The sequence below is a fragment of the Sebastes umbrosus genome, chromosome 22 (genome assembly GCF_015220745.1).
Source record: "Sebastes umbrosus isolate fSebUmb1 chromosome 22, fSebUmb1.pri, whole genome shotgun sequence".
Classification (NCBI taxonomy): domain Eukaryota; kingdom Metazoa; phylum Chordata; class Actinopteri; order Perciformes; family Sebastidae; genus Sebastes; species Sebastes umbrosus.
In genome coordinates this window covers 22,498,679-22,510,835 of record NC_051290.1, presented here as the reverse complement: position 1 = coordinate 22,510,835, position 12,157 = coordinate 22,498,679, and positions in this window count along the sequence as shown.

Here is a 12,157-nt window from a genome sequence, read left to right as displayed (position 1 = left end):
TACTTTCCTTTTTAGTTAATGAGTTGCTGACGGATGATGAAAAAATGCTTTTCTGGGCTGTAAAGTAGAGTTTTTAAATATTAAACCTTCATGGTTTAAAAACTAACAATGCAAAGAGTGATAACTGACTTTGCTTGTAGTTCGAGGGGTCCTGTTGACCGTTAATCAGACGTCTCTATAACGTCGGTCTGTGGGGAAACAGAGTGAGAGTTAACTTTCTTTTAGTATAAAAGGGGACATCTTTAAAAACATGGTTGTTACAAAAATGCTAAATATATAAAGGTATACATATAGCAGACTAGGTCAGCTTATCAACAGCAACCAAACACAAACATGTGGGTTCTTGTTCTGCTGACCGCTATGGGAAAGCACTTCATCAACAACTGCAGTGTGGAGGACAGAAACCAGCTGTGTGTGTGTGTGTGTGTGTGTTAATGGTCTTATTCTGTTATCTGTAGGAGGCGGCAGGAAGTTAGAGTCCCGTCTGGGATGAAGTCAAGACCCCAAACTCAGAGACAGAGTGAGACAGAGAGAGAGAGAGAGAGAGAGAGAGAGAGAGAGAGAGAGAGACAGAAAAGTTGTAAGAAGATCTAAGACTTTAAGAAGTATTAAAGTGAAGAAGAGAGAATGAATCATAATGTCAACTGTCTCTGCATTAAAGGGCTGACAGAAACAGGGAGGGAAGACAGAAGATAGCCGGTGTTGAAGGGAGACAGACAGACAGATACAAATGAGACAGAAAAACATGGAAGACTATCAGCTTGTTTGTGCAGACGTAAAACAAATGAACACGTCAGCTTTCAGCAAAGCTTTCAGCACAAGACGAGATACTAAATGTTCGGCTCCCCCGACACGATGACGCTGCTGTGATAAGTGACAGCTGAATAACGCTGTGGAAGGCCAACGCTGCCTTTTGATGATACAAATCAAGAATGTTATTGCTTGATGATTCTAATCTGCAAAGAAAATAATCATGTTTTTAGGACAGTGACATCCTCAGAGCTGCACACTCAAACTCAGGACTTGATTTACTTGAAATTTTTTGTGCCTTTATTAGGGGTGGCAATGTGGTATCGATACACAGATGTCAAGTATTGATCTTTTATTTCTTAATCCATACCTGGCCCGGTCGCTATTCTGTCATTTAGAGGTTGTAGCGGCTCAGTCTTAAAGGTCAGGAAGAACGCTAAATAACGCTCCAAATTTACGCTAAATTTTGGCGAGGGAAAACTGGCATGGCCATTTTCAAAGGGGTCCCTTGACCTCTGACCTCAAGATATATGAATGAAAACTCGGAGATGATCAGAGTGAAAACTGTATCTTATTAGATAAAACAGATGTTGACAAACTGCATAATTTTTAGTTGAAAAAAAGTAAATAAATCACAATATATCTTATCGCAATACTCGCAACATTTTCAAAATTGCAATAAGATCGTATCGTGACTTAAGTATTGTGATAATATCATATCGTGGGGCTTCTGGTTATTCTAGCCTTTATTGGACAGCGATGTCCGTTATGTGGCTAATAAAAGGTGTAACATTAATTGCTTCAACCTTCATGACTTTTATCTACATATTTGTGTATTAATGTACATTTTTAGAATTTGTATTATTATTATCTCTGTACATTGCACATGTTGTTTATACCTCATACTGTGAACTTTTGCACATTCCCATGTCAGCATTTTGCACATTCCTGCACAAAACCATACAACTTTCATTTAAAAAAACATATCTTTTATATTTATTTATATATATTTTGTCATATTTTTATTGAATTTTCTTCTATTCAATGTTTATTTCTTGACTTTTGCAGTACTTCTTTTTTATTTTTGTAATTTTTGTAATTTTAATTATCTTCATGTATTTTTATTTTCCTCTTACTGTTTATTGTTATGCGCCACGACACCAAGGCAAATTCCTTAAAAGGCTACTTGGCAATAAACCTGATAGTGATACTGAACAGTAATACTGATATACCAAAATAAGAAGGAGACCAACTAAATATAGCCTGATTCAAAAACTAGCTTGAAAAACATCACTAAACATGGCCGATTAAATACGTCACTCACAAAAGCAACGCCTAGAACAAAACAATGAACCATGAATGGAGAATAAACACTAAATTACATGACATACCGACGATGCAACCAAAGGCGTAAGATGTATGCAGATGTTGCTAATTTACACAGATGAACTGTAAACACTTTCCTTGAAGGCAAGTGCACCGACTTCCTGCCTAAAATTTAGGGGGTCAAAGGTCATTCCCTGCGATACTTAAAGGAGCCACTAAGTGGCTTTAGTGCTTGTAGAGTACGTCAGCATTACTATAAGAACCTTTAGGTGTCACTATTTCAACTTACAATAGTTTAGTTACTTGAGGCATTACAATCAATTCATACAGATTAATGCAGTTCAAAGTGCTTCACAGTCGACTGACAAACCGAACTTAAGACAGAACAAGTGTGGGCCGCGAAAAAAAAAAAAAGCAAAAAACTAATTTAACGATGTGATCATTTGAGACCGATGCACGCGAGACAATAAAATGATAAAAATGTAATAAAATAAAATTAAACCCTTTAATAACAGTTATAGTAGTAATGTGGTGTGAAGTAAAAACTAGATTAATTAAAAATAACAATAGAATAGAAAAAAATTATACAAATTAAATACAATAAAATAAGTGTATAATAAAATAACAAATAAAATATAATACAATTATGCAAATTAAATACAATGAAATAGGTGATTAATCAAATAAAAAATATAAATAATAAAATATATAAATTAAATATGATCAAATAAGTGGTTAATAAATTAATAATTAAAATAAAATAACATTATACAAATTAAATACAATTAAAAAAGTGATTAATAAAATAAACAAATAAATTATAATAAAATTACACCAATAAAATAAAATAAATTTAATTATTAATAAAAAAAAACCAAATAAAATAAAATCATACAAATTAAATACAATTAAATAAGTGATTAATAAAATAACAAATAAAATATAATAAAATTATGCAAAATAAATACAATAAAATAGATGATTCAAGAAATAACAAATAAAATACAATCAAATTATACAAATTAAGTACAATAAAATAAGTGATTAACAAAATAACAAATAAAATATAATAAGATTATACAAATTAAATTAAACAAAATAGGAGATTGATAAAATAACAAATTAAATATAATAAGATTATACAAATCAAATACAATCAAATAGGTGATTAATAAAATAACAAATAAAATACAATAAAATTATACAAATTACATATATTAAAATAAGTGATTAATAAATAAAATAAAATACAATAATACAAATGAAATACAATAAAGTAGGTGATTAATAAAATAACAAATAAATATAATAAAATCATACAAATTACATATATTAAAATAAGTGATTAATAAATTAATAAATAAAATAAAATACAATAATACAAATGAAATACAATAAAATAGGTGATTCATAAAAAATAATAAAATAGAATACAATTTTACAACTTAAAGAATATAGTGACTAAAATGATAATCATTCTTAATCAAAGGCCTTTTTTATTATTTATTCGCTGGAGCGAGGGCTGGGATTCGGGTTAAAGGAAACGCTACTGCGCCTGCTCCATGGGCCAATAGATGCAGAAGATCGTCGGATGATCCGGCTACTTTATCACTCGGCAGTCGAGCCATTTTGGCTTCATGCGCCACTGAGCTCGCCTACAACGCTGTATCCAGTTCTCTTTATACATCCGCACAACAATAATTGCAGAACCTATTGTGTTCAGACTTCTGTCTGAACTCCTGTCTTGAACTCCAACTTTAATCTTTGTTTAGGCCTTTTGACCTCCTCCTTTCATTTCTGGCTAAACGGCTGGCAGTATAGAGTTCATGCATGAACAATATCTGTGGTCTGTTGTCTCTATTTTTGGCTCCAGGTCCCAGTGGGCAACCCATTTAACCTCCCATTTCCCCTCTACCTCCCTGCTCACCCTTTTCCCTCACTTTTCCCCTCCTCGTACTGCATTTCTTGAGACTCGACAGAACATTCAAACCAAGGATTTTTTTAACCCTTCCCACAATAGCTTCAACAGCTTCTCCACACAGATGATATTCATACCTTCTTAAAGGATTTTGGTATGGAAATGCTGGTCACAATCCTTTGCCAATCTCTAAGTCTTTATACCTTTATCAGCAGTTTATTTTCACCCTTTGCTCTCCCCATCCTTCATCTTGGCTTGCATCATGTTTTCAAGATAAGCTAATGATTTTTAAAATGCTCTGATTAATCACCACAAATTCTGGATTGTTGCAACTCGCTGGAACACTTTCAAGATAAGCAACTCAGTTGTTGTTTTTTCTTGAATGCAACTTGGAAGCTTTAAGAGGGCCATTAAGATTTGGACCACTTAAATCTCAGAAATATGTTCATGTTCAAAAGTCCCTCAAAATCATCATTATGAACGTCAACATATAATGAATGTAAATAACGGACATGGCTATTGTTAGCCCACATAGCTGTCAAGCTAGCGGCTTGTGGAAGACTCCAGTGACGCAAAATGAGTGCACGTGCAGAGTGCACACAGGTAGGCAGACAGGTAGGCAGACAGGTAGACAGGCAGGTAGCAGGTAGGGATTCGGCCTGAATAAAAATGATTGGACGGGCTTATTACAGTCCTACGACAGACACCGGATTGTTTTCTTTTCTTTTTTGTTGTCAGAACATTTGATTTATTGATTGCGGTCGAGATGTGTTGAGAATTTCAACCAATATAACAAAAAAATGTTTTTGAAGAACACCACCAACCTTAGCTTTAAGCAAATATTTGCTAAATGCGAGACTGGAAGCATTTGCTTCCGCACGGCTCTCAACATGGCGACGGCTGAGCCGACGGCTCACAGCTAACGGTGCTAACAGCGCTAACAGTGAAAACAATGACAACAGTGCCGACAGAGCTAACAGTGTTAACCTGTGGGGGGGGGGGGGGGGGCGTTATCAGCTGTAACCGCCGTATGAGAGCAGTGCAGAGTGGCGGCCACGAGCCAGCCAGTGGGGCACGCTCACATGCACTAAAAGGCACATGCGGCCGGCCTGACTATATCAACAAAGCATGGAGAAACTCTGATTACAACACACACAGAGGGAGAGCGACTTCATTCTCTGCTCAGGTAGATATTACTCCCCTATATCTTTACATATAGACAATAGTTGTTTGCTGCTACATTAACACTCTGGATTTGATATAGAGCACCTTTAATAAGTAGGCCTATATTTTTACATTGAAATATCAAGAAGATTGAAAGAGAAGCCTATAATAGCCTACATTATTTAGTTTTTGAAGAGTTCTAGGGGCAAGATTACTCTTGTTGTTCAGTGCTTTCTTTTCCACAATAATCATCTGGATTTACATCATTATCTCTAGGATAAATTGCCTGTTTCAGATTTAAATCATAAACATATCTTTAGTCTCTTGAGCATAAACCATCTATAGATAATGAGATGTTATTCCTTTTCAACATAGCCTGATCAAAAAGATCTTTCAGATAGCTTTAGTTTATGATATGTCAGTGCTTTGCCTCTGTGTTTTCCATAATAGAAAATGTTGAATGTTTCCCTGCAGCTCTATGGGAGGAGTGAGATTAGAGAAATGTTTTAGGGATCCTCTAGTTGCCATAACAAATAAACAGCAACCACATTGTGTGCTAGTCAGCCACTTCTGCTAGCTGCCTAATGAAAAGTCAACCACCACAAAATGAGACGAGAAAACAGAAACCTGCATGTGTCTGTGTGTTTGAGAAAGAAATACAAAAGTTAACTCTGGGAGTTTACCGCTAATAAATTTAGCTTTTGCAGAGAGGTGATTAGATAGAAACGTCAACATCCCTTTATATCTTTCTGTCTGCAAGATGAACAGGCAGATGGGAGGCAGAAAGGAGTCGGAGGATGAGTCACACTTACTGATTTATCAACACTACAAACACATCCTACAAGAAAGAGGAAATTCTGTGAGAGAGGTTGACTCTGAAGTTCAGAAAACGTACACAACAGAAGTCATTTTCCTTGACTTTGATTGTGTTGCTGAGCCTCATGTTGTGTTCAGTGGATTTAAATTGGAAGTGTGTGTGTGGTTGTTTCTGGGTGGTAGGGTCAGTTTCTTTATCCTTTTCATTCTTATTTTTCATTCATGTCACTCCGCTTTTCTGCATTTCTGACTTTTCATCGTTCCTCCTTTCATGTGTGGTCAAATTACAAACTACATCAGATAAGGAAGATTTGTAGACTGGCTGAGGTGGGGCCAGCAAAAGAAAAGAAAGGCACTGAATGGATATTTCAACACAAGTCAATGTGGAATTGACTGCTATTAAATACAGTATGTACTGTAAAAGAAGTAAACTTAGTAATGAATTGTGTCCTGGAGCTTGTTGTGCCAGTAGATTAAAATGGGTTGAGCCACACAAACTATTTCTTGCAAAGAGATTACCTAGTAAATATTTACATTTAGTAGCCTAAACTAACTAGCTTGCCAGTATAAACAGTTTAGAGTGAAGAAAACAAGATCAGAATGGAACATGATTATATGAACAAACACTTGACCGAAATGTTGTTTAAACCTGCATTAAGGGATCTTTTTTGGCCACTTTGGAGCAGTACAATATTAACAAAGTTAATATGGCAAACTAGTTAGCTAACAGTTGCTAATTTACACATCCAGCATATGGAGTCATGTTTCTGTCCACCTGATGATTGTAAGTCCAGTTCACTCTTGTTTTAGCTCTGCTTTTGGTCTCCACCAACTCCTGAGAAAAATATTACGCCCTCCGTGCGTTTACATTACAACAATGGATCTGAGACTGCAAAAACTTCAGCACGTGTCTTAGCCCTAATTCAGCCCTAATTCAACCTAGTTAAGGTTGGGCATTGACCTTGAATGGTTAAGGTTAGGCATTGACCTTGAATGGTTAAGGTTAGGCACTGATCTTGAATGGTTAAGGTTAGGCATTGACCTCTAATAGTTAAGGCTAGGCATTGACCTCAAATGGTTAAGGTTAGGCATTAACCTCTAATGGTTAAGGTTAGGCATTGACCTCTAATAGTTAAGGTTAGGCATTAAGCTCTAATGGTTAAGGTTAGGCATTGACCTCTAATAGTTAAGGTTAGGAATTGACCTCAAATGGTTAAGGCTAGGCATTGACCTCAAATGGTTAAGGTTAGGCATTGACCTCGAATGGTTAAGGTTAGGTATTGATCTTGAATGGTTAAGGTTAGGTATTGACCTTAAATGGTTAAGGTTAGGTATTGATCTTGAATGGTTAAGGTTAGGTATTGACCTTAAATGGTTAAGGTTAGGTATTGACATTGAATGGTTAAGGTTAGGCATTGACCTTGAATGGTTAAGGTTAGGTATTGACCTCTAATGGTTAAGGTTAGGCATTGACCACTAATGGTTAAGGTTAGGTATTGACCTCTAATGGTTAAGGTTAGGTATTGACCTTGAATGGTTAAGGTTAGGTATTGACCTCTAATGGTTAAGGTTAGGCATTAACCGCTAATGGTTAAGGTTAGGCATTGACCGCTAATGGTTAAGGTTAGGCATTGACCGCTAATGGTTAAGGCTAGGATAAGTTGTCGTGAGAGTTTTTGCAAGTTTTCGCGATTTGTGGGTTACCTTCTAGACGCGACTTATTCAGCTGCTGTCGCCACTGATGGAATGTGAGAACCAGTTTTGTCCTGTTTGGGGCCTCGTTGAGCCCCCCCCCCACAAGCCCCTCCAGCCCCTCCACCTCTGCACACCGCGGTGCCGGTCAGTCTTGAGAATGAGGGGCCCCTCCGTCAGTGACCGCTAAGTGGCCGTTTCATAAAGATGAGTACCATTCAAAAAAGAAAGAGCTCGGAATCAATTCAAAGAGTTGCCTATGGCAGAGACTGTCAACACCTGGATATAAGGAGACGGTCTGGATGTGTACAGTAACCTGTGGTTGAACTCAGCTATAGAAATGAACCCTGTGATAGACAGAGAAACTACTAAAACCTCCTTTGATGTGGCAAAATCAAACACACCAAAATTAGAAATAGTTGAAACCTTGTAAAATATACTTTGAATTCTACATATTTACATGATAATGTTGCTTGATGATTTTTTTTAAGTAAAACCACCATGTTGTAGATGTTTAATGTCCCTACAATGGCAATGGTTCCCAACCTTTTTGGCTCATTACCCCTTAAAATAAAGCTATGACTACTTGTGGCCCTTTTGTTAAAGTGTGCATATGTCAATAGATCATACCTAAATCAACTAAAAAGTCATATTTGTTATTATAGTGATTTTCAGAGTTTTTTTAGAGTACATGTAACATCCTGTGGTGTTAATCGTCTGTTGACCCCTCATATTTCTGTTGTTTTTTAGGATGAAATCTTTTACACAATTGTATTAGTAATGTTATTCATGATTTTATTTCTGTTTATTCTGTTCATTTTTGTCTGTAACTCAGTGTTGTTTCTATCTATCTTGGCCAGGACAGTTGGTTTGAAGTCGTTCAAACTTGACTTTTTGAAAATGTGTCAGCCATAGCCAAGTCCCCAGGAAGAGCGCCGGTCGTTGATGCCGACTTTCGTAGTGGCCAAACGGCGGTACTACAACTTCCGTGTCCATCACGTGATGCCATTGGGCCCAAAAAGACTTTTTCCCATAGACTTACATTGGGAAAGAGACGTCTGTAACTCAGAGGATAATTTTTTTTGAGGTGAATCAACTTCCCAGTATGAACACTCTAATAGCCCTTATTTAAATCATTAGGTCCTAAAAGTTGTGAAATGCACTAATAGCTGAATCCAGAGTTATTTCCCTTCCTTCGTTCATGTGAGTGAGACCCAGACCGAGGCTGGAGCGCAAGCTGAAGCGCAAGCTGTGACAACGGCGTGACGTTGGGACCCCGTGACCGAGTCATGTGACCGAACGGACGCTACTGCTCATACTGCGGGGCTACCTTTTGATTTACAACCCAAGACCAAGATGGCGACGGTCAAAAACCAAGATGGTGACAGCCAAAGACCAAGATGGTGACAGGCAAAAACCAAGGTGGCGACAACTAAAAACCAAGATGGTGACGGTCAAAAACCAACATGGTGGCATCCAAAACCAAGATGGCGACGGTCAAAAAACAAGATGGCGACGGTCAAAAAACAAGATGGCGACTGGTGACGGCCAAAAACGAAGATGGCGACTGGCAACGGTCAAAAACCAAAATGGTGACGGCCAAAACCAAGATGGCGACTGGCAACGGTCAAAAACCAAGATGGCGACGGCCAAAAACCAAGATGGCGACTGGCGACGGTCAAAAACCAAGCTGGCGACGGTCAAAAAACAAGATGGTGACGGCCAAAGACCAAGATGGCGACTGGCAACGGTCAAAAACCAAGTTGGCGACAGTCAAAAACCAAGATGGCGACGGTCAAAAACCAAGATGGCGACGGTCAAAATGCCGAACTTGAAGCTTCAAAACGGCAGACACAAACCAATGGGTGACGTCACGTCTACTTCTTATATACAGTCAATGGTTGGTATCATCTATTGATTCCATACTTGGGTCTCGTTATGACAACTGAACAATCTCCAGTTTGTTTGCTCAAATATCTTATCATATTTGTGCTATGAAACATTTTGTCACACAAAAATGTTTTTGAAAAATACAAATGTTTTAAAGGGTGTTAAAGCAGCAGTGTATTTAGATATGAACTGCAGCATTAATGGAGTCAAAGGGGTTCATCTGGCAGGTCAGGACTTCACATCTGGACTGATTTGTCTTGGTTTTGACATAATGTTGGTAGAGTCAAGTTACAAGTTTATTATCCAAAAATGATCCATGCCTTTGGCCTCACGAGCAACCGTTTCTTCTCATGTAGATGCTGAGAGAAAACACACATTTTGATGCCTTTACTGTTCTTGATCTAGTATTAACACTTTTGTTGTTGACATTGAATGTTAAAACGTGTTTGAATCATGGAAACCGAGTAAACCCCAGAGGAGAGGGTGAGCCTGATAAAATAAAAAGAGCAAACAGTGACGTTTACCTTCCTCTGTCACATTGTGCAAAAATCTTTATCACCCCTTACACTGAAGGAATGGGAAGAAAAATATCTGCTTTATATTTGGATTCAAGTAGGAACCGTTGTTTTCTCCCAGAGACCTCCACACACTGGTTAGTTGTCTGTACAGGAGAGGCTGGTCTGTGTTTCTGTGTCGTGCTGCCCTCTAGCTTTCAGAGAAGCAACTGTACTCTGTGTTATAGAGAGAAATATGTAGCTACAGCATGAATGAAGAGAGGTAATGAGACATGCAAAGTGCAAACTGAGGGTTTCTGAGCTATAAAACATGTCACATTTGACACCAAGCTGTTTTTATTTTCACCGGCTGCAGGTGAACTTTATTTAAAAATACAACAGTTAAAATAAGAATTACTATATTAGTTTATTTAAAGGTGCTCTATATGATATCCAGAAAATTAATATTTAATAACATATAATTATATAATATATAATTAATAACAATTATTTGCTATGTAAAGATATAGTGAACTCATTTCTACCTGCCAGCCGTCGCAAATGGTTGTTTTTCTATCCTGTTCTTGCTTTTTATCACCCAAAAATATAAACACTCCGACCTACATTTTTTTCATTACTGTAAGATTAATATATATATATATATATATATATATATATATATATATATATATATATATTAATAAATTCATATTTGATACAATGTACATATCTATGTTTATTTTTTATTTTTATTCATTTTATCTTGGTTTGGTTCTGTACTCTTACCTGACCTATGACACCTGAATTACCCTCTGGGTATTTTAATAAAGGTTTATCTTATAAAAATCTCACTTCCTGTCTACCTTACAACTGGTGTATTTATTTACAACGTTTTGGTCTACACAATATTTATGTACCTGACATGAACAAGCATCACAGTCCCTGATACCAGAGACAGTTCAGAAAGGAGACGGTGCACAAAAAGAGAGTTAATTTTTCTGTATCTGTGTCATGTGGGTTTCGCCTCATTAGGAGACTAGCGGCAGGTCCTGAGTCTATTAACTCCAATGGAAGAAGGGAACGTGACCACAGGTTATGACTGATTCTTTTGCCCCATAGTCACCAAACAAAAAATTTGACAAATTTTTCACAAGCCACATATCTTCCTAACATTCTGACACTAAAATGGCATTTTTCAGATGAAAACAAATCAGGAGAAAATTTAGTTTGAGACGTTTCCCCGTCTCAGCGACACACTCTCACAAGATCTGGCAGTTCCCTAACTCATTTTTACAATGCTAAACATGGCTGTTAGCTGTGTAAATATCTAATGCTAGCAAAAGAAAATATAAATACTTCATGCAAATATAATCCAATCTGCTTTCATCCATCCACATGACGTTCACACCACTTCCAAGCAAGGTGGGGGAGTGGGCGAACATGCCGTGACCACGCCCTCTTAGGAGACAGGAAGTGTATACCATTTGAAACCATTGGCGGAGTAATGCATCATTTTTGTTATAGAGCATCTTTGCTTATATTTGTACACAGATGCTGAGTAAAACCACAAAAAGGAGGTCAGTTGGGGAATAAAAACGTGGAAAAGAAAACACACATCGCAATTCCCAGAGCCCGTTTCACCACATTTGCAAGATCATTTCCTCCTCTCTCGTAAAGCTATCGGCAGTTTGCGAGTAACTTTGTTATTTACAGATGATTGAAAGTAATTGGAAAATAAGGAAATGATGATTAATTCCTCTGCAGCTACCTGAATCATGAGGGAATCTGCAGTCAAATTTAAAAAATTTAAAAAGAGATTCTGTACATCTGTAAAAATCTGCTATTAAATACCACGTGTGTGCATATAAAAGCCAGTGGATTCAGACCAGTGTGTTGGACACTACATGCACCACTGCTGCTACATTCCTCTCAGCCATCTGGTCTGCACATGAAGCTGTAAAAACATAACCTAAATCAAACATTTCCATGTCTGACAGAAGAAGAAGAAGAAGAAGAAGAAGAAGGATGATGATGATGATGATGATGATTTTCACTTCACCTCAGTCAGTGCGGCTTACAGCTACAGAGGTCCTGATTGGATTTGATA